At 45.6% G+C, this 20,311-nt stretch overlaps 10 non-coding genes across 10 annotated transcripts; 4 read left to right on the top strand and 6 right to left on the bottom strand.

Moving 5' to 3' along the window:
* Positions 1–86: 86 nt before the first annotated feature.
* trnad-guc (transfer RNA aspartic acid (anticodon GUC)) lies at positions 87–158 on the bottom strand. The gene has a single exon. It is a non-coding gene; the product is annotated as a tRNA-Asp (tRNA).
* Positions 159–290: 132 nt separating this feature from the next.
* On the bottom strand, positions 291–362 carry trnap-ugg (transfer RNA proline (anticodon UGG)). The gene has a single exon. It is a non-coding gene; the product is annotated as a tRNA-Pro (tRNA).
* A 994-nt stretch (positions 363–1,356) lies between these two features.
* On the top strand, positions 1,357–1,428 carry trnap-agg (transfer RNA proline (anticodon AGG)). The gene has a single exon. It is a non-coding gene; the product is annotated as a tRNA-Pro (tRNA).
* A 632-nt stretch (positions 1,429–2,060) lies between these two features.
* trnad-guc (transfer RNA aspartic acid (anticodon GUC)) lies at positions 2,061–2,132 on the bottom strand. Its single transcript has one exon. It is a non-coding gene; the product is annotated as a tRNA-Asp (tRNA).
* A 133-nt stretch (positions 2,133–2,265) lies between these two features.
* On the bottom strand, positions 2,266–2,337 carry trnap-ugg (transfer RNA proline (anticodon UGG)). Its single transcript has one exon. It is a non-coding gene; the product is annotated as a tRNA-Pro (tRNA).
* Positions 2,338–3,382: 1,045 nt separating this feature from the next.
* trnap-cgg (transfer RNA proline (anticodon CGG)) lies at positions 3,383–3,454 on the top strand. The gene has a single exon. It is a non-coding gene; the product is annotated as a tRNA-Pro (tRNA).
* A 132-nt stretch (positions 3,455–3,586) lies between these two features.
* trnad-guc (transfer RNA aspartic acid (anticodon GUC)) lies at positions 3,587–3,658 on the bottom strand. The gene has a single exon. It is a non-coding gene; the product is annotated as a tRNA-Asp (tRNA).
* A 6,462-nt stretch (positions 3,659–10,120) lies between these two features.
* On the top strand, positions 10,121–10,192 carry trnap-cgg (transfer RNA proline (anticodon CGG)). The gene has a single exon. It is a non-coding gene; the product is annotated as a tRNA-Pro (tRNA).
* Positions 10,193–10,645: 453 nt separating this feature from the next.
* Positions 10,646–10,716, top strand: trnag-gcc (transfer RNA glycine (anticodon GCC)). Its single transcript has one exon. It is a non-coding gene; the product is annotated as a tRNA-Gly (tRNA).
* An 82-nt stretch (positions 10,717–10,798) lies between these two features.
* On the bottom strand, positions 10,799–10,870 carry trnad-guc (transfer RNA aspartic acid (anticodon GUC)). The gene has a single exon. It is a non-coding gene; the product is annotated as a tRNA-Asp (tRNA).
* Positions 10,871–20,311: the final 9,441 nt, after the last annotated feature.

Raw genomic sequence — 20,311 nt, forward strand, 5'->3', positions numbered from 1 at the left:
CTTCTTCTTCTTTTTTACTTTATGTATAGAATAACAGCAGCACGCACCTGCCTTCAATCAGTAAAAAACAAAACAAAAAAAAAAATCTCCCCGTCGGGGAATTGAACCCCGGTCTCCCGCGTGACAGGCGGGGATACTGACCACTATACTAACGAGGAAAGCACGCGCTACCTGCCAATATGGCAACGCATTTAGTTGCAAAACGTCTAAGTCAAAACTGCCTTCTGAGCTTAATGTCGGTTTACGGATCGAAAACAGTATAGTACAAAACAAAACAAAAAAAGAAATTCGGGCTCGTCCGGGATTTCAACCCGGGACCTCTCGCACCCAAAGCGAGAATCATACCCCTAGACCAACGAGCCAGCTGCCGGTCTTGTCCGGCGGCCGACACGTGATACAGTCTCTGTCAGCAAAATAAGTGCAGCGTGACCAGTGACCCGTTCCGGAATGCTGCTGGCACCTCAGAGGAGGGGGGCTTAATACTCGCCAACGCAACCTTCTTTATTTTTTGGCATTCTTATAGTGCTGTTTCTTTTTTTCTTTTTTTTTAATTCGCAGCACGGAAACTAGGATTCACATGTGTTTCACGTAACACTTTTTCAATTCATTCATCTGGTCACAGTGTTTTACCGCTACAGCAGGACCCGGCAATGCTTTTAATACAATCGGCATTAAAAGCTGCCACGGCAGTGGAGAACTGCACGAGTACTCTCGCTCTCATTTCAGACAAGGGGGTTTGAATTGCCTTTTAGCCGCTCTCGCTCACGCCGGGCGCCGTGGCGTGTGTCTGTAATCCCAGCTACAGGGGGAGGTTGAGGCTGGCGGATCGCTTGAGCACGGGAGCTCTGTGCTGCCGATCGGGAGTCCGCACTTAGCACGGCATCGACATGGCATTTCTGAGGGAGCTCGTGAATGCCAGGTCGTCTAAGGAGGGGTGAACCGGCCCAGGTCGGGAACGGAGCAGGTCAAAACCCCCGTGTCGCACCAGTAGTGGGACTGCTCCTGTGAGCGGACGTTGCAGTGCATCCTTTGCAAAACAACGAAACCCAGCCTCCTTTTTTTCTATTTATTTTTTGAAGTACATGCTGACTAACTGATCCATTCCAAACATATCAGAACGAAATCCCACCTAAACTACTTTCCTCATTCATAGCGACCGCTTCTCGATGCCCATAGAAATGCTAGCCGACAGTTAAAGAAGTCAGACGGCCCAAACAGGCAACAGCACACAGCTCGGAGACACGGCAAAATTACAGTGCTCTCGACAGGTACACCCAATAGAAAAACGTCTCCCAACAGAACAGCTAGGTCTGCACTTCTTTGGAAACTCGGGGGACCAAAACAATTGCAGGCGCTGGCTCGTTGGTCTAGGGGTATGATTCTCGCTTAGGGTGCGAGAGGTCCCGGGTTCAAATCCCGGACGAGCCCGTTTTTAATTCTTTTGTACTACACTTTTCCAATTACTATGCATTGCCGATACGCACGCTCAAATTCCATGAACAACAAAATCACAGTGACCAAGGGCTGATTGCACAATGGTTAAACGAGGACTGCAGTCTTTGTTGAGTCTGCAAAGCAACTGCTTATGCATTAAACACAATTCTGACGTAACAGACTATAAAACCATTCAGCATCGAGTTTCTGTAGTTTATACAGCACTGTTTATTTTGGTAACGCATGTGCTTGTTTTTTTTTTTTTTTTTGGTATGTAGTTTAAAACAACCACAAAACTAGTGTAACAGATGGGCACTTTGTAGGTACAATTGTTTGTGTACATGTACAATCTAGCACTAGAACGGGTTAATTCTTTTCACACTGCACGAGATGCTGCTAATACATTACCTACCTCAAGCAAACCTCAAACAAACATCAAGCAAGCCATTGGTGGTTCAGTGGTAGAATTCTCGCCTGCCACGCGGGAGGCCCGGGTTCGATTCCCGAACAATGCAACCTTCTTTTTTCTTGTACTTGATGTATACAATTACAGCCACACGCACCTGCCTTCAATCAGTAAAAAAAAAAATATAAATATATATATATATATATATATATATATATATCTCCTCGTCGGTGAATTGAACCCCGGTCTCCCGCGTGACAGGCGGGGATACTGACCACTATACTAACGAGGAAGGCACGCGCTACCTGCCAATATGGCAACGCATTTAGTTGCAAAGCGTCTAAGTCAAAACTGCCTGCTGAGCTTAATGTCGGTTTACGGATCGAAAACAGTATAGTACAAAACAATTTAAAAAAAAAAAAAACGGGCTTGCCCGGGATTTGAACCCGGGACCTCTCGCACCCAAAGCGAGAATCATACCCCTAGACCAACGAGCCAGCTGCCGGTTTTATCTGGCGGCCGACGCGTGATACAGTCTCTGACAGCAAAATAAGTGCAGCGTGACCAGTGTCCCGTTCCGTCTGCCGGTGCGGAATGCTTCTGGCACCTCAGAGGAGGGGGGCTTAATACTCGCCAACGCAACCTTCTTTATTTTTTGCATTCTTATAGTGCTGTTTCTTTTTTTAATTTTTTTTTTTTTTTTTTTTTTTTTTTTTTAATTCGCTGCACGGAAACTAGGATTCACGTGTGTTTCACGTAACACTTTTTCAATTCATTCATCTGGTCACAGTGTTTTACCGTTACAGCAGGACCCGGCAATGCTTTTAATGGAATCGGCATTAAAAGCTGCCACGTCAGTGGAGAACTGCACGAGTACTCTCACTCTCCTTTCAGACAAGGGGATTTGAATTGCCTTCTAGCCGCTCTCGCTCACGCCGGGCGCCGTGGCGTGTGTCTGTAATCCCAGCTACAGGGGCAGGTTGAGGCTGGCGGATCGCTTGAGCACGGGAGCTCTGTGCTGCAACTGGCTGTGCCGATCGGGAGTCCGCACTTAGCACGGCATCGACATGGCTTTTCTGGGGGAGCTCGTGAATGCCAGGTCGTCTAAGGAGGGGTGAACTGGCCCAGGTCGGGAACGGAGCAAGTCAAAACCCCCGTGTCGCACCAGTAGTGGGACTGCTCCTGTGAGCGGACGTTGCAGTGCATCATTTGCAAAACAACGAAACCCAGCCTCCTTTTTTTCTATTTATTTTTTGAAGTACATGCTGCCTAACTGATCCATTCCAAACATATCAAAACGAAATCCCACCTAAACTACTTTCCTCATTTATAGCGACCGCTTCTCGATGACAATAGAAATGCTAGCTGCCAGTTAAAGAAGTCAGACGGCCCAAACAGGCAACAGCATACAGCTCGGAGACACAGCAAAATTACAGTGCTCTCGACAGGTACACCCAATATCAACGTGTCTCCCATCTAACAGGCCAGGTCTGCACTTCTTTGGAAACTCGGGGGACCAAAACCAAAACCGCAGTGGACGCTGGCTCGTTGGTCTAGGGGTATGATTCTCGCCTTGGGTGCGAGAGGTCCCGGGTTCAAATCCCGGACGAGCCCGTTTTTAATTCTTTTCTATTACACTTTTCCAATTACTGTGCATTGCCGATACGCACGCTCAGATTCCACGAACAACAATATCACAGCAGCACGCACCTGCCTTCAATCAGTAAAAAAAAAAAAAAAAAAAATCTCCCCGTCGGGGAATTGAACCCCGGTCTCCCGCGTGACAGGCGGGGATACTGACCACTATACTAACGAGGAAGGCACGCGCTACCTGCCAATATGGCAACGCATTTAGTTGCAAAGCGTCTAAGTCAAAACTGCCTGCTGAGCTTAATGTCGGTTTACGGATCGAAAACAGTATAGTACAAAACAATTAAAAAAAAAAAAACGGGCTCGTCCGGGATTTGAACCCGGGATCTCTCGCACCCAAAAGCGAGAATCATACACCTAGACCAACGAGCCAGCTGCCGGTTTTATCTGGCGGCCGACGCGTGATACAGTCTCTGGCAGCAAAATAAGTGCAGCGTGACCAGTGTCCCGTTTCGTCTGCCGGTGTGGAATGCTTCTGGCACCTCAGAGGAGGGGGGCTTAATACTCGCTGTACGGTTGGTCGAGTGATCTTATGGTGTAGTGCAGAACGGCAGAAAAAGGTAGACAGACAAGTTGAGTCGATAGAGGATTTGTCCAAACTTTATTTGGAATAAAGTGGCCCAGTGCAACAAACAAACTCCACCAAAAATAACTAACTTATTTTGTTTTCTTTAACATACAAAAAAAAAAAAAATAGTTAAACAAACCAAACTTCTTTTAGTAGGCTAAAACTATTACCTCCAGCATTATACGCTGTACCTGATACCAGCTATCCCCCTCCTCTCTCCAACTGAATCCCTTTATAGAGCCACCCATCTGTAACTCCTCCCCTGGGACTCAACCAAGATTACTAAAACCCCATTCATAAGTTACCATACAAAATATACTTTATCATTAAATATCAATAACTAGTATAAACATTAAAATTCAAATCTTGCAGAAATTATTGCCCAAACCCATAACTAAATAGCATGTGGCTTAGTTTACATAATAACTACTCCCCCCTGCTACTACTGGGTGCATCCAAAGGTCCAGCTATTAACAGCAATATGGTAAATAAAACTCAAAGTGCCCGCATTACATCACTTTTGGTAACCCGAAGTTATATTAGTCTCCGCCCACAAAATGGCGCCTTCTATCTCCACCCTCCTGCTGAATGGTAAGTATTTCTAATCTTCTTTTTTTTCTTTAAATTAGTCTTTATTTAAAATAGTTAATTTTAAAACACCACAACAATCCTCCGTGCAACTAACAGCAAGAAAATATGTGCAAATATACCGTACATTTATTTAAGCTTTGCGCGTGCTAATGCTGATCGCACAGCAAGCGGAAAAATGTCCACCTTTCCCTGTTTGCTGGGAGATTAAACTGCATTCAGCACACATTAATTTATTTATTTATGTTTTTAACTTAACCTTTCTGTTCTGGCCTGTTTTCTTTTCCCCTCCATCACCACCATCATTACCCCGTGTATCACGGCCCTTCACCATACAAAGGTAAGTGTTTTTTTTTTTTTTAACCACACAATACAATACATTAGTACAAAATGAAACCATGCTGTCCCCGTCTCAACAACGGTATTTATTTCTTTCATCGTTGCCGGGTTACAACAAATAGTCCAAGTTCAATCGAGCTGTAAATAAGTATTTCAGCATCCCGATATCATTCCATACACAGTTCACATGGGACGGACGCGGCACCGTCACATTTCCCCCCCCTTTAACCTTTCTCGGGTTTCTCTGGAATTCGAGAGAGGTAATCTGCAGTAACATTCTGCTTCCCAGCTTTGTAAACCACCTCAAATGAGAATGGCTGTAGGCTCAGGTACCATCGGGTGATCCGGGCATTCGAATCCTTGGGGCGACTCCCATTCCTCTTTCAAGACATCCAAGGGACCCCTCACCTGCCTGCCAAACAGCAACTCAAAAGGGGAGAATCCAGTAGATGCCTCAGGGACTTCACGATAAGCAAATAATAAGTATGGTAACCATTGATCCCAGTCGGAACCAGTATCTCTCACAAATTTTCCCAGCATGCTCTTCAGTGTTCGATTAAACCTTTCTACCAGGCCATCAGTCTGAGGATGGTAAGGGGTGGTCTTAATTGCTTTAATCCACAGCAAATGGTAAACTTGTTTGAGCAAATCAGATCTAAAATTAGTACCTTGATCTGTTAATATCTCTCGTGGTATGCCTACCCTGGAAAACAGCTGCAACAGTACAGATGCCACCTGTCTTGCCTTCACATTTTTCAAAGGGAAAACCTCAGGATAACGAGTCAAATAATCACAAATTACCAACATAAACCGGTTACCTGACCGACTCCTTTCTAAAGGGCCAACCACATCCATAGCCACCCTTTCAAAAGGAACCTCAATTACAGGTAAATATATTAGTGGTGCTTTACTAGCTTTCCCCACTCCACAAGCTACCTGACATTCTGGACATGAACGTATATAATCTCCTACCTCCTTGTACAAACCTGGCCAAAAAAATCTGTGCGCAATTCGAGCTAAAGTTTTTTGTGTACCCAAATGGCCTGCCCATGGAATGGTATGTCCTAAAGATAAAATCCTATTTCTCAGTTCCAGTGTTATAACCAGCTGAGACCCCTCCTCTGACTGTCTATACAACAAACCCTTGTCTAGTACATAACATTCTCCCCTCCACCCAGTGTTCTCCTTACCTCCCTTCTCCACTTGGTCAAAGAGAGACTGCAAAGTACTATCTGCTTTCTGTAACTCTCCCAAATTAGTGGGTACTTCAAAATCATCCCCGGCCATATGCTCCTTAGGTAACTCCACCTGCCTGTTTTTTATGGCATATTTTAATTTTTCAGTTCTCCGCTGTCTTTTGCTCTTCCGTACCCTGGTACTACCCTCCTCTAACTCTGCATGAAAGAATGGCATGTCTTGCAATGACGTAACTCCTGGTTCTAACCGCCTACTTTTAGACCGTGTAACCACTACATTACAGGGCTGGACCTGTTGCACCAGCTTCCCAAGAATAGGAATATCCTGGCCCAACAAAACTTGATATGGCAGTTCCTTCACTATACCCACAGTGACTAAAAAAGTTTGTCCCTCTATACCTAAATAAACATCAGCTGTAGGATAACCTTTTACGTCCCCATGCACACACCTAATTCCTAGAGCAGCCCCCTCATTGAAACAATCACTAGAAACTAATCCTTCCTTCACCAGTGTCTGGGAGCTTCCGGTATCTAATATAGCGTGTACCTTCTTTCCATTCAAGGCTATCTCAGTTATCTGTTCCAACCCCCTTCTCCTATCTCCCTCCTCACTAGGTCTGGGCACATAACTAACATTTGATGGCTTTTCTTTTCTTAATGGGCAACTTGGCTTAATATGTCCTTCTTTTCCACAATTATAACATATTATTTTCTTATCAACTTTACCACTTTGCATGGGATATGTATTAATTCTACTAAATTGACCAACACCCTGTCCCGGTCCCTCAGACTTACCCGGTCCTGTAGAGCTCGACCCACGGGCGTAGGAATAGATCTTATATCCTCTCCGAGCTGATACAAACACATCTGCTAGCCGCGCTGCCTCCCGAGCTGTTGCTGGATCATGTTCTTTAATCCAGATCCTCACTTCTGTATTAATCATACGTAGAAACTGTTCCAAGATTATTAGTTCTCCTATCTCCTCTTTGGTATGTTTCTCTGGCTGTATCCACTTCTTATACTGCTCTTCCAATCGCACATAGAGCTCCTTTGGTGTCTCTCCTTTCAATATTTCTGCAGACCGGAACCGCTGTCTGTAAGTGTCGGAGTTAATCTCATATTTTTTTAAAATTGCCTTTTTCACTTTATCATAGTCCGTGGTGTCTTCAATATTCATGGCTACAAAAGCACTACGAGCCTTTCCTGTGAGTAATGCAACTAAACGTATGGCCCAGTTTCCTTTATCCCACAAACAAGCAGTGGCTACTCTTTCAAAGGTGGTCAAAAACTGCTCAATGTCATCTTTATCTTCCAATTTTTGTAATTTTGGGTCTCTCCAGTCACATCTTGGACCTCTCCCTGGCTCTGTAACATGTTCCGAATCTCCGAAAGTGTTGTCTCTGCTGCCTGTTTCCTCATGCTCCCTTTGAAGACCTCTCGCCACCTCCACTTGCAGCTGCCCAAACTGATGCTGTATGATCTTCCATCTTTGTTCTTGTCTTGCTTCTTCTCTTTCCATACGCTCCTCTCTCCTCTCCTGAGCTTGGAGGTATGTGTTAAACATTCCAGCGAGCTCTGCCATTCCTGGCTCCCGACTGGTGGCTGAAACTGGCCTTGGGCCCTCAGACTCTGTGGTCACCTGGGCTGCAGCCATCTCCACTTCCCCAGTCTCCTCTGCCGCAGTCTCCTCTAGTTGGCGCCGTTTTGCTGGCATTCTACTGACTGCTGCCGTTCTCCCACTTTAACTTGCCTTCTGTAGTCTTTTCGTGCCATTTACTTTCTGCTACCAATCACTGGAACATCCCACCGCTGCCACCATTTGTAGGGTTGGTCGAGTGATCTTATGGTGTAGTGCAGAACGGCAGAAAAAGGTAGACAGACAAGTTGAGTCGATAGAGGATTTGTCCAAACTTTATTTGGAATAAAGTGGCCCAGTGCAACAAACAAACGCCACCAAAAATAACTAACTTATTTTGTTTTCTTTAACATACAAAAAAAAAAAAAATAGTTAAACAAACCAAACTTCTTTTAGTAGGCTAAAACTATTACCTCCAGCATTATACGCTGTACCTGAAACCAGCTATCCCCCTCCTCTCTCCAACTGAATCCCTTTATAGAGCCACCCATCTGTAACTCCTCCCCTGGGACTCAACCAAGATTACTAAAACCCCATTCATAAGTTACCATACAAATATACTTTACCATTAAATATCAATAACTAGTATAAACATTAAAATTCAAATCTTGCAGAAATTATTGCCCAAACCCATAACTAAATAGCATGTGGCTTAGTTTACATAATAACTACTCCCCCCTGCTACTACTGGGTGCATCCAAAGGTCCAGCTATTAACAGCAATACGGTAAATAAAACTCAAAGTGCCCGCATTACATCACTTTTGGTAACCCGAAGTTATATTAGTCTCCGCCCACAAAATGGCGCCTTCTATCTCCACCCTCCTGCTGAATGGTAAGTATTTCTAATCTTCTTTTTTTTCTTTAAATTAGTCTTTATTTAAAATAGTTAATTTTAAAACACCACAACAATCCTCCGTGCAACTAACAGCAAGAAAATATGTGCAAATATACCGTACATTTATTTAAGCTTTGCGCGTGCTAATGCTGATCGCACAGCAAGCGGAAAAATGTCCACCTTTCCCAGTTTGCTGGGAGATTAAACTGCATTCAGCACGCATTAATTTATTTATTTATGTTTTTAACTTAACCTTTCTGTTCTGGCCTGTTTTCTTTTCCCCTCCATCACCACCATCATTACCCCGTGTATCACGGCCCTTCACCATACAAAGGTAAGTGTTTTTTTTTTTTATTTTTTTTTTTTAACCACACAATACAATACATTAGTACAAAATGAAACCATGCTGTCCCCGTCTCAACAACGGTATTTATTTCTTTCATCGTTGCCGGGTTACAACAAATAGTCCAAGTTCAATCGAGCTGTAAATAAGTATTTCAGCATCCCGATATCATTCCATACACAGTTCACATGGGACGGACGCGGCACCGTCACACTCGCCAACGCAACCTTCTTTATTTTTTGCATTCTTATAGTGCTGTTTCTTTTTTTAATTTTTTTTTTTTTTTTTTTTTTTAATTCGCAGCACGGAAACTAGGATTCACTTGTGTTTCACGTAACACTTTTTCAATTCATTCATCTGGTCACAGTGTTTTACTGCTACAGCAGGACCCGGCAATGCTTTTAATGGAATCGGCATTAAAAGCTGCCACGTCAGTGGAGAACTGCACGAGTACTCTCACTCTCCTTTCAGACAAGGGGATTTGAATTGCCTTCTAGCCGCTCTCGCTCACGCCGGGCGCCGTGGCGTGTGTCTGTAATCCCAGCTACAGGGGCAGGTTGAGGCTGGCGGATCGCTTGAGCACGGGAGCTCTGTGCTGCAACTGGCTGTGCCGAACGGGAGTCCGCACTTAGCACGGCATCGACATGGCATTTCTGGGGGAGCTCGTGAATGCCAGGTCGTCTAAGGAGGGGTGAACCGGCCCAGGTCGGGAACGGAGCAGGTCAAAACCCCCGTGTCGCACCAGTAGAGGGACTGCTCCTGTGAGCGGACGTTGCAGTGCATCCTTTGCAAAACAATGAAACCCAGCCTCCTTTTTTTCTATTTATTTTTTTGAAGTACATGCTGCCTAACTGATCCATTCCAAACATATCAAAACGAAATCCCACCTAAACTACTTTCCTCATTTATAGCGACCGCTTCTCGATGCCCATAGAAATGCTAGCCGCCAGTTAAAGAAGTCAGACGGCCCAAACAGGGAACAGCACACAGCTCAAAGACACGGCAAAATTACAGTGCTCTCGACAGGTACACCCAATATCAACGTGTCTCCCATCTAACAGAACAGCCAGGTCTGCACTTCTTTGGAAACTCGGGGGACCAAAACCAAAACCGTGGCAGACGCTGGCTCGTTGGTCTAGGGGTATGATTCTCGCTTAGGGTGCGAGAGGTCCGGGGTTCAAATCCCGGACGGGCCCGTTTTTAATTCTTTTCTATTACACTTTTCCAATTACTGTGCATTGCCGATACGCACGCTCAGATTCCATGAACAACAATATCACAACGACCGAGGGCTGATTGCACAATGGTTAAAAGAGGACTGCAGTCTTTGTTGAGTCTGCAAAGCAACTGCTTATGCATTAAACACAATTCTGACGTAACAGACTATAAAACCATTCAGCATCGAGTTTCTATAGTTTATACAGCACTGTTTATTTTGGTAACGCATGAGCTTGTTTTTTTTTTTTTTTTTTGGTATGTAGTTTAAAACAACCACAAAACTAGTGTAGCAGATGGGCATTTTGTAGGTACAATTGTTTGTGTACATGTACAATCTAGCACTAGAACGGGTTAATTAATCATTTCACTCTGCACTAGATGCTGCTAATACAGTACCTACATCAAGCAAACCTCAAGCTAACGTCATGCAAGCATTGGTGGTTCAGTGGTAGAATTCTCGCCTGCCACGCGGGAGGCCCAGGTTTGATTCCCGGCCAATGCAACCTTATTTTTTCCTTGTACTTTATGTATACAATTACAGCCACACGCACCTGCCTTCAATCAGAAAAAAAAAAAAAAAAAATCTCCCCGTCGGGGAATTGAACCCCGGTCTCCCGCGTGACAGGCGATGATACTGACCACTATACTAACGAGGAAGGCACCCGCTCCCTGCCACTATGGCAACGTATTTAGTTGCAAAGCGTCTAAGTCAAAACTGCCTGCTGAGCTTAATGGTTTACGGATCGAAAACAGTATAGTACAAAACAATTAAAAAAAAAAAAAAACGGGCTCCTTCCCAGGTTACCCCTGGTCAACGATCTCCTGACGTTAGGCGCAAGAGAGACCGCTCCCACAGCCTTTCTGTAAGGCGATGCCCTTCTCCTCGCGGCGAATGCCCCCATCAGATCTCGAGATCCCGCTCTAGATCGCCCCGAAGGAGAGGATGTTCCCGTTCTCCTCGTCGCGACAGGCGAGGTGGTGTAACTGAGCTTACTAATAAGATGTCTCAGTTTATGGACCTTATGATGGAGCAGCAATCGCTGCTCATGTCCCTGGCCACAGCTCGGGCCGCAGAGGAGCAAGTCAGACCGGCTGTCAACCAGCCGATCATCCTACCACAACACCTGTCCGTTCCAGTTGTGCAACAGGACGCATGGGACGTGGATGCTATCTCTCGAGATGCATCAGAGGGTGAGCCTCTCCACGGAGAGGATAGTATGGAGGCAGAGCTCACGTCCCACCACTCAGAGTCTGAGATGGAGGTAGGCGTAGATGACTCTTTAAGGTCCCTAGTAGAGCGGGCGACTCGCCACCTGGGCTTAGAATGGCCTGCCACTGAAGAACCTAGGCACTCTCTTTTTGAGTTGCCTTTGGCACAGGGCCAGCAGTCTAGGACACTTCCGGCCTTCCCAGACTTTGTTAAGGAGGTGCAGTCCACTTGGGGGACTCCAGCCTCCGCCCCGGCAACCTCGCATAAGGCGGCTGCCTTTACCATGCAAGGTGCAAGTGAAGCGGGTCTGGCGTCATTTCCGCCAGTTGGCGCTGCATTCGCAGCGTTGGTGAAGTCACCAACACTCTCTGGGTTGGTGAAAGACCCCACCTGCCCTAACAAGCAATGCAGGATCACTGAGGTGCACCTCAAGAGGGGCTATTTGGCGGCTACAGAGGCAGTTAGGCTGTCCAATCTGGCCAGCCTCCTCTCAGTTTATCAGGCTGCGCTAATAAAGGATCTCCCAGACTACCCTTCGGTGTCTCTGAGAGAGGAGATGGGGCTAGTTGCCCAGCTGCTGGTCAAGCTAGCCCAGCTTAACGTGCGAGCCCAGGGCAGGAGCATCGCGTCTCTGGTGGTGGCCAGACGACAGCTCTGGCTCTCGCAGGCGAGAGTCCAGGAGCATGACAAAGCTCCCTTGTTGGATGCCCCAATTACACCGGGGCACACATTTGGCCCAGCGGTGGAAGAGATGCTGCAAAGCTCAGCTAAGGCTAGAGAGGCATCACAGCAGTTGGCTATGATATGGCCGCGTAGGCCTTTCCAGGTCAAACACCCACAAGAACATCAGTGGCGTAGAACACCACCGCAACACCAGCCCCGTCCAGGGGGTACTAAGACCTCCCCGGCGGATACAGCAGCGCGTGGCCAAATCCCAAGGGGACGACCGCAGCACACAGTGTGGCGACCTAGAGGAGGCGGCAGACCACGCCCTCGTGGCTCTGGCCAGGCCCCTCGTGAGCGAGCGAAGCCTAAGCAGCCCTAAGAAAACCAGGCAGCCATTAACCCAACCCTATACTGTTCCACAGCTTCTGTTTTGGCAACAATGCACCAGCGATATCTGGGTGCGCAAAACTATACTCACCGGGTACACCCTTCAGTTCCGGTTAAACCCCCCCCCCCCTTCAGGGGGGTGGTGGTAACTGTGGTGAAGGACGTGGTTCAGTCCTCAGCTCTGAATTATTTTTTATTATTATTATTATTTATTTCTTAGCAGACGCCCTTATCTAGGGCGACTTACAATCGCAAGCAAATACAAATACATTCAAGTGTTACAATATAAGTCATACAATAAGAACAAGAAATACAATAATTCTCAAGTGTGACAAACCACAATTCAATAATACAGCAGATAATAGTGAAAGTTACATAAGGATATGATTAAATAGTGATAGTTACATCAGGATATGATTAAGTACAAAATACTACAGATTAAACACTTGGCAGATTACAATATTCTGAGGTACAGGATTAAATGCAGTAAAATAGGGGGCAGATAAGAGCAAAATAAAGCATATTTAAATGAAGGGTGATAGTGTCCCAGGATACAACAGAGGAGTTCTACAGGTGCTGTTTGAAGAGGTGAGTCTTAAGGAGGCGCCGGAATGTGGTCAGGGACTGGGCAGTCCTGACATCTGTAGGAAGGTCGTTCCACCACTGCGGAGCAAGGGTGGAGAAGGAGCGGGCTCGGGAGGCAGGGGAGCGTAGCGGAGGTAGAGCCAGTCTTCTAGTGCAGGCGGAGCGGAGAGGTCGAGTGGGGGTGTAGGGAGAGATGAGGGTCTGGAGGTAGCTGGGTGCAGTCTGATCAAGGCATCTGTAGGCTAGTACAAGAGTCTTGAACTGGATGCGAGCGGAGATCGGGAGCCAGTGGAGCGAGCGGAGTAGTGGAGTGGCGTGGGCGAAGCGAGGTAGAGAGAACACAAGGCGAGCAGCAGAGTTCTGGATGAGCTGGAGCGGACGGGTGGCGGACGCAGGGAGGCCAGCCAGGAGGGAATGTGGAAATACAGGCATTGCTCAGGAAGCGTGCCATTCAACTAGTAGACCCTGCTCTGACCGACCAGGGGTTCTACTCCAAGTACTTCCTTGTGCCAAAGAAGGACGGCGGGCTCCGCCCTATTCTAGACCTGCGTGTACTGAACAAATACCTACGGGTGTTGTCGTTCAAGATGCTCACGCACAGGCACATTGTCCAGTCTGTCCGGCAGGGCGACTGGTTTACCACCATAGATCTGACAGATGCGTACTTTCACGTTCCCATCTGTCCGGGTCACAGGAAGTGTCTACGATTCGCATTCCAGAGCAGGGTCTACGAGTTTTGCGTCCTGCCATTCGGCCTGTCTCTAGCTCCTCGAACCTTTTCGAAGTGTATGGACGCCATTTTAGCTCCTTTGCGGGCTCAAGGCATCCGACTGCTGAACTATCTGAACGACTGGCTCGTCTGCGCGCAGTCAAAGGAGCAGCTGGCACAGCACACAGTGATGGTTACAGACCATCTTCAGCGGCTAGGTCTGAAGGTTAATCCAGACAAGAGCCGCCTCGTGCCCAGCCAACAGACCGAGTTTTTGGGTCTGCATTTGGACTCAGTGTCCATGGAAGCGACCCTATCGACACAAAGAGTTGCCTCATTAGAGCGGTGTCTCTCCCTATTCAGGTTGAGAGAAACAGTCAGCATGGAGCTCTGTCAGAGCATGCTGGGGTTGATGGCTGCCGCCTCGCAAGCCCTTCCTTTGGGCTTACTACACCAGAGACCTCTGCAGGCCTGGTTCAATGCCTTCGCGTTGCACCCGCGGAGAGACAAGCACCGCAGGTTGAGGGTATCCCGAACCTGCTGGGAAGCATTACTCTGGTGGAAAGTTCAGTCGAACATCCGCCAGGGCGTGCGCTTGGGTCCCGTCTTCCGAAGGGAAGTTATCACAACCGACGCTTCCAACCAAGGTTGGGGAGCAGTCTGGAACGGGACAGGGACCCGTGGAGTGTGGTCAGGGCTCTGGAGGTCAGCCCACATCAACGCTCTGGAACTCAGAGCAGTGGACCTCGCCCTTCGGCACTTCTTGCCAGTGCTTCTAGACAAGCACGTGTTAGTGCGGTCAGACAACACCACAGTAGTGGCGTATATCAATCGCCAGGGCGGATTGCGGTCCCCCGGTCTTCACCGGATGGTAACGTGGCTGTTGCTCTGGGCTCAACCGCGTTTAGCCTCTCTGCGTGCAGTTCATCTGCCGGGCAGAGTCAATTACGCAGCGGACCTCCTGTCCAGAGGAGGTCCTCTTGCGGGCGAATGGCGTCTTCACCCTCGGGTGGTAGAGTGCATCTGGGAATGGTTCGGCACAGTGCAAGTCGATCTCTTTGCTTCGCGAGAGACCACGCACTGACCTCTATGGTTCTCGGTGAAGGACCTGGACAGCCCCCTGGGGGTGGATGCACTGGCTCACGAATGGCCGCCAGGGCTCCTGTATGCCTTTCCACCGATTCCGATGCTCCCCGCCTTCTTGGAGAAGGTCAGGGTAGAGCGAGCGACAGTGATTCTGATCGCTCCTCGGTGGCCTCGGAGAATATGGTTCCCGAGTCTAGTGCAATTACTGCACGGTCACCCGAGGGAGCTCCCTCTGCGAGCGGACCTGTTGTCCCAAGCACAAGGAGAGCTTTGGCATCCGAACCCCAAACTCATGCAGTTATGGGCTTGGCCCCTGAGCGGGAGCGCCTGTCAGCCTTAGGGCTTTCGACTGCAGTTATATCGACCATCCAGAGTGCGAGAGCGCCCTCTACTAGGTCGCAGTATGCGTATAAGTGGCAGTTGTTTCAGAGTTGGTGTCTGGCTGAGAGTCACGACCCAGTCTCCTGTCCTATGGCAGTAATATTGCAGTTTCTGCAGAAACTGCTGGATGAAGGGAAATCTCCTTCTACACTTAAAGTGTATTTAGCCGCCATTTCGGCTTGTCATGTACGCATTGACGGTTTATCACCTGGTTGCCATTTTTTGGCATCTCAGTTTCTGAAAGGCGCAAGACGCTTGCGGCCTCCAAGAACGACCAGTTTACCGTCGTGGAGCCTTGATGTGGTGCTAGAAGCCCTTACCAAGGCACCGTTTGAGCCTCTCCACAGCGTGGATATGAAGCTCATATCTATTAAGACTGCATTTTTGCTGGCTGTGGTATCAGCAATACGCGTGAGCGAGATACATGCACTTTCAGTGCATCCTTCTTGTACTTATTTTGCAGGAGACGGTTCTAAGGTCTCCATGCACCCTAATCCGGCCTTTTTACCAAAGGTTATATCCCCGTTCCACATGAACCAGTCAGTCGAGTTGATGGCGTTCCATCCTCCTCCTTTTTCTTCCCCAGAGGAAGAGAGGTTACACATGCTCTGCCCCGTGAGGGCATTGAGGTGTTATATTGACTGTACAAAGACTGTGAGGCAGACAGAACAGTTGTTCATATGCCATGGTTCTAGATCTTTGGGTCAGCCGCTGTCTAAACAGCGCCTTTCCCACTGGATAGTGGATGCTATTAAATTAGCGTATGAATCTGCAGGCCTTCCACCACCAGGGCAGTTGAAGGCACATTCTACCAGGGGTATGGCGACATCCTGGGCCCTCTTTCGAGGGGTGCCGGTGTCTGATATTTGCGCGGCAGCCAGTTGGGCTACGCCGCATACTTTCATGAGGTTTTACAGGTTAAATGTACTGGATTCCTCTGCTCCACTGTTTGGAGCATCTGTTTTACACTCTACGACGCCTCAGGATGCGGACGTATAGAGTGGTTGATAGCATGGTGTTGACTGTTCCACCTTTAAGACAGGTGTCATTACGAGCATAGACGCTGAGGCGCAGCTCCGCATATGCCTAGATGTACTGCCTATGCAGTTGCGTTATGACGTAAGTCTGTCCTACTGCCGAGAATCCTCCCTCGCGACAGCTAGGGTACACTGTATCCCATGTTGATGGTTATTTTCGACTTGAAAGGGAACGATAGGTTGCGGATGCAACCCCGGTTCCCTGAAAGAGAAAATAGCAATCAAGCTGCGAGGTCGCTCCGGTAGCCTTCATGGCCTGAAGAGCAAAAGAGGAAGTGCATCCCCGCGCGCGCAGTTAAGTAAGCTCCCAGGGGGGCGGGCTTACACTGCAGCTGGCGTGGGGGCCTATCGGCAGCTTTGCTATAAAAGCTCAGCCTACCGGTGCTGCCTGATGGCAATATCTCATGTTGATGGTTATTTTCTCTTTCAGGGAACCGGGGTTGCATCCGCAACCTATCGTTTGCTGCTCTGGTCTTACAACCTTGATGACGATAAAGTCTCCCTGATTACGTTGTAGGGGAGGTCACAAGCTTTCCATTCATACCTTTACTTTGTTTGTAACCCAATCCATCACAGAGTAATCGATGTGCAAACAAACACACCCACCTCTTGAATGAGATAAGGGAAACAAAAAAAAGCCTTTCAAAGGCAAATGCATGTGGCAATGGCTAGCCTGTGAGGTGCCAGAAGATAACATCCCTTTTAGAACTTAGTATATCAATTGACATAAATATTTACATAATGTTTTTTTTTTTTTTGGAGAGGTTTGGGGACCCTTGGGCTTAGCTTTGTAAAAACTCCTGTAGAATTTGATCCCTTTGTTCAAACAGTTCCAAATTTTTACCCAGTATATTAGACATGTTGGTGAAGCTACAAGTTTAAAAAATGACTATAGAACATAAAAAAATGAAAAGCGTTCGTTGTTTTTTTTATGTATTTTTTTTCTGGATATCTCCTTCCAGTGTGGTACTGAGTAAGACTTTTAGCACACCTGAGGTTTTAGTCTTGATGCCCAAGGGGTTACCTTGAATTCAAGCCCTGAACCATGCCTGTGCTGTCTATACTTTGGAAGATATTGTGATTTATTTAAGGGCACAGCCCCCCAGGCGGAAATTGTCTGTGAGGGGCTGGGGTTTTGACAGGTTAATTCATCTTTTCACACTGCACCAGATGCTGCTAATACATTACCTACCTGTGAATTGAAGTGGTTCTTTCATGGTTTCTAATTGACGCACCAAGCATTTTTTTATGTTATTCTTTTAATTCTTGAATTTTTATTTCTGATTTTAACGTGTATAATAAAGCTAGTACATTGTTTGTTTTTTTGGTCAACTGTGTTTTAGAACTGCAGCTAAAAGTATACCTTTTTATCTCTATAATTACTGTATTGTTTATCTAAACCGCCCTAAACCATTCCCCATTTATTCTCTATGGTAGTGCTAAACCACTACGGATGTAATACTGCTGCCGCCGCTACATGATGTTGGCGCTGTTGGGCAGGTCTGTGCCTAAACAAAAGCTCCCGCCTCGAGCTCTGCAGAGTAAGTACAGTGAGTGAGATATCAACAGCATAACCTGCTCGCGTAGCTCGGAGTGAAACAGGGGAGAATGCGGTTATTTTTTGTTTATTATTGTTGTTGTTGTACGAGTAAGTAAACGTAAAAAGGAGCTATTCTAACTATATTTATATAGCGAATATAAACATAATATATGAGGATATAAACATCCTTAATTTCTGTACACTGCAGTTTAACCTCCTCTGAAAAACACTATCTATAAAACATGTTCTATATACATTTTATATTATTAAACATCATTCTTCTATAAACATCTCACGTAGCTCGGAGTGACAGGTAAGAATGTGTTATTGTTATTATTGTTCATTATCATAGGAGTTAATACATATCAAAAAGGAGCTATTCTAACTATATTATATAAAACTAATATTGTTTCCAAATACCGTTAATGTGGATTGAATGCGTTATAACTGATTTTATATTATTTATATTATTTTATATTATTATTATTTGTTTGCTTAGCAGGTGCCTTATCCAGGTTGACTTACAGTTACAAATGTAATTGAAATACTATACAATAAGTTATTTGCAGATACAACCATGTGAATATCGTCAAAAAGCATTACAGACAGTGTAGTTAAAGTTTTAAAGTGTAAATATAGATACAAGTAAGATCAAATAAAATATAATTACAATTAAAGCAAATGCAACCTGTGCAGATACAAAGAAGTGCCAATCAGACAAGTGCAAGAACAAAACAAATATTTGCTGGCTAGCTTTTCTGTTTGTTTGCTTTATAGATTTTCTTATATATACACACACAGACGTGCTCAAATTTGTTGGTACCCCTCCACAAAAAATGAAGAATGCACAATTTTCTCTGAAATAACTTGAAACTGACAAAAGTAATTGGCATCCACCATTGTTTATTCCATATTTAATAGAAATCAGACTTTGCTTTTGATTTTTTTTATTCAACATCATATTGTAAATAAGAAAACAAATGAAAATGACATGGACAAAAATGATGGGACTGCTAACCTAATATTTTGTTGCACAACCAAACATTTTCTGTAGCTCTCAATGAGACTTCTGCACCTGTTAACAGGTAGTTTGGCCCACTCTTCCTGAGCAAACTGCTCCAGCTGTTTCAGGTTTGATGGGTGCCTTCTCCAGACTGCTTCAGCCATGGTGAACAGCTCCTGCATAGATCCAAACAATGTGCTTCATCCAAAAACCAAGCAGCACATATCTAGGTATGTGAAAAACCTGGCAAAGATGAAAAACACCAGCTCATCCCTGAACACAAGTCTTGAAAAGCTCCAGGAGACTCAGCAGCTGTGGCATAATTTAACTGAAGGCAGTGTCATCTGCAGCTGTCAACCCACCTGCACTGCTGTTAACACCTACTGCTCCATCCACTGCCTTAACACCAGAGTCAATTGAACAAATTGTGCAACAAATTATGGACAGATAGCAACAACAGCAGTTGAAGAAAACAAAAAAAATGTTTGGCTTGTGGTCAACCGAAGTCACGGTACTCAAATGATAGTTCAACAGCTCTTTTTTTTTATCAGAAGGGAACCATTAGGTAGTTTTACTGCTCGACAAAAGTGTTCCAGTTGTATGGACCTGAAGGTCTCACTGATCCAAGGATGCCTTTTGAAGACTTTTGCACAACTGAGTTCTTCCAGAGGGAACTTGATACCACAAAGCAAAGAGCAGAACAGAAAAAGAGGAAGCAGACAGAATCTCAGCCATCTGGCCGACTGCAGGTTCTGCAGGTTGGAATTAAAACAGGGACCAAACAGCACCCATGTCCATACAGGGTTTCCAGAAGTGGCTGGAAAATACATATATTGTCTTGCCAGGGTGTTTAAACTTTACAAAGATCAGGGAATGACACAGGAAATGATCTGGTCTGAATTCCAAGCATCATTTTTCTATGAAGCCGAAAAGCAGAGATGGCAGAGAGAGAAGAGAAAATAAAATTCGTTGGACAAAATAGTTTTGTAAATATAGTTATTGATTGGACATATCAACATTTTTTATTATTTTTATTATTTATTTCTCAGCAGACGCCATTATCCAGGGCGACATACAATCGTAAGCAAATACATTTCAAGTGTTACAATAAGACCATTTTACAACTATTTTACTGTAAATAGTTGTTGTTTAGGCATATTAAAAAAAGTTCAATTGATATAGTTGTTGCTTGAAATTATAAAAACATTGTACTGTAAATTTAGTTGTTGCTTGGACATATCCAAAAATAGTACTGTAAATATAGTTGTTATTATTATTAGCAGATACCCTTAGCCAGGGAGACTTACAATTGTTACAAGATATCACAATAGTAAAAAAAAGGTACAGTACATTGTTCTAGGGTACAGCAGCAGCAAAACAAAAAAAAAACGTTTTGTTAATTTGAAACACAGTGAATGCTTTATATACTGAAAGCTTTGGTAGAACTAGAAGTCAAAAATATAAACCACACAAATACCAGTTGTTACAGCAGC

Source organism: Acipenser ruthenus, chromosome 55, assembly GCF_902713425.1.
Source record: "Acipenser ruthenus chromosome 55, fAciRut3.2 maternal haplotype, whole genome shotgun sequence".
NCBI classification, from domain to species: Eukaryota; Metazoa; Chordata; class Actinopteri; order Acipenseriformes; family Acipenseridae; genus Acipenser; species Acipenser ruthenus.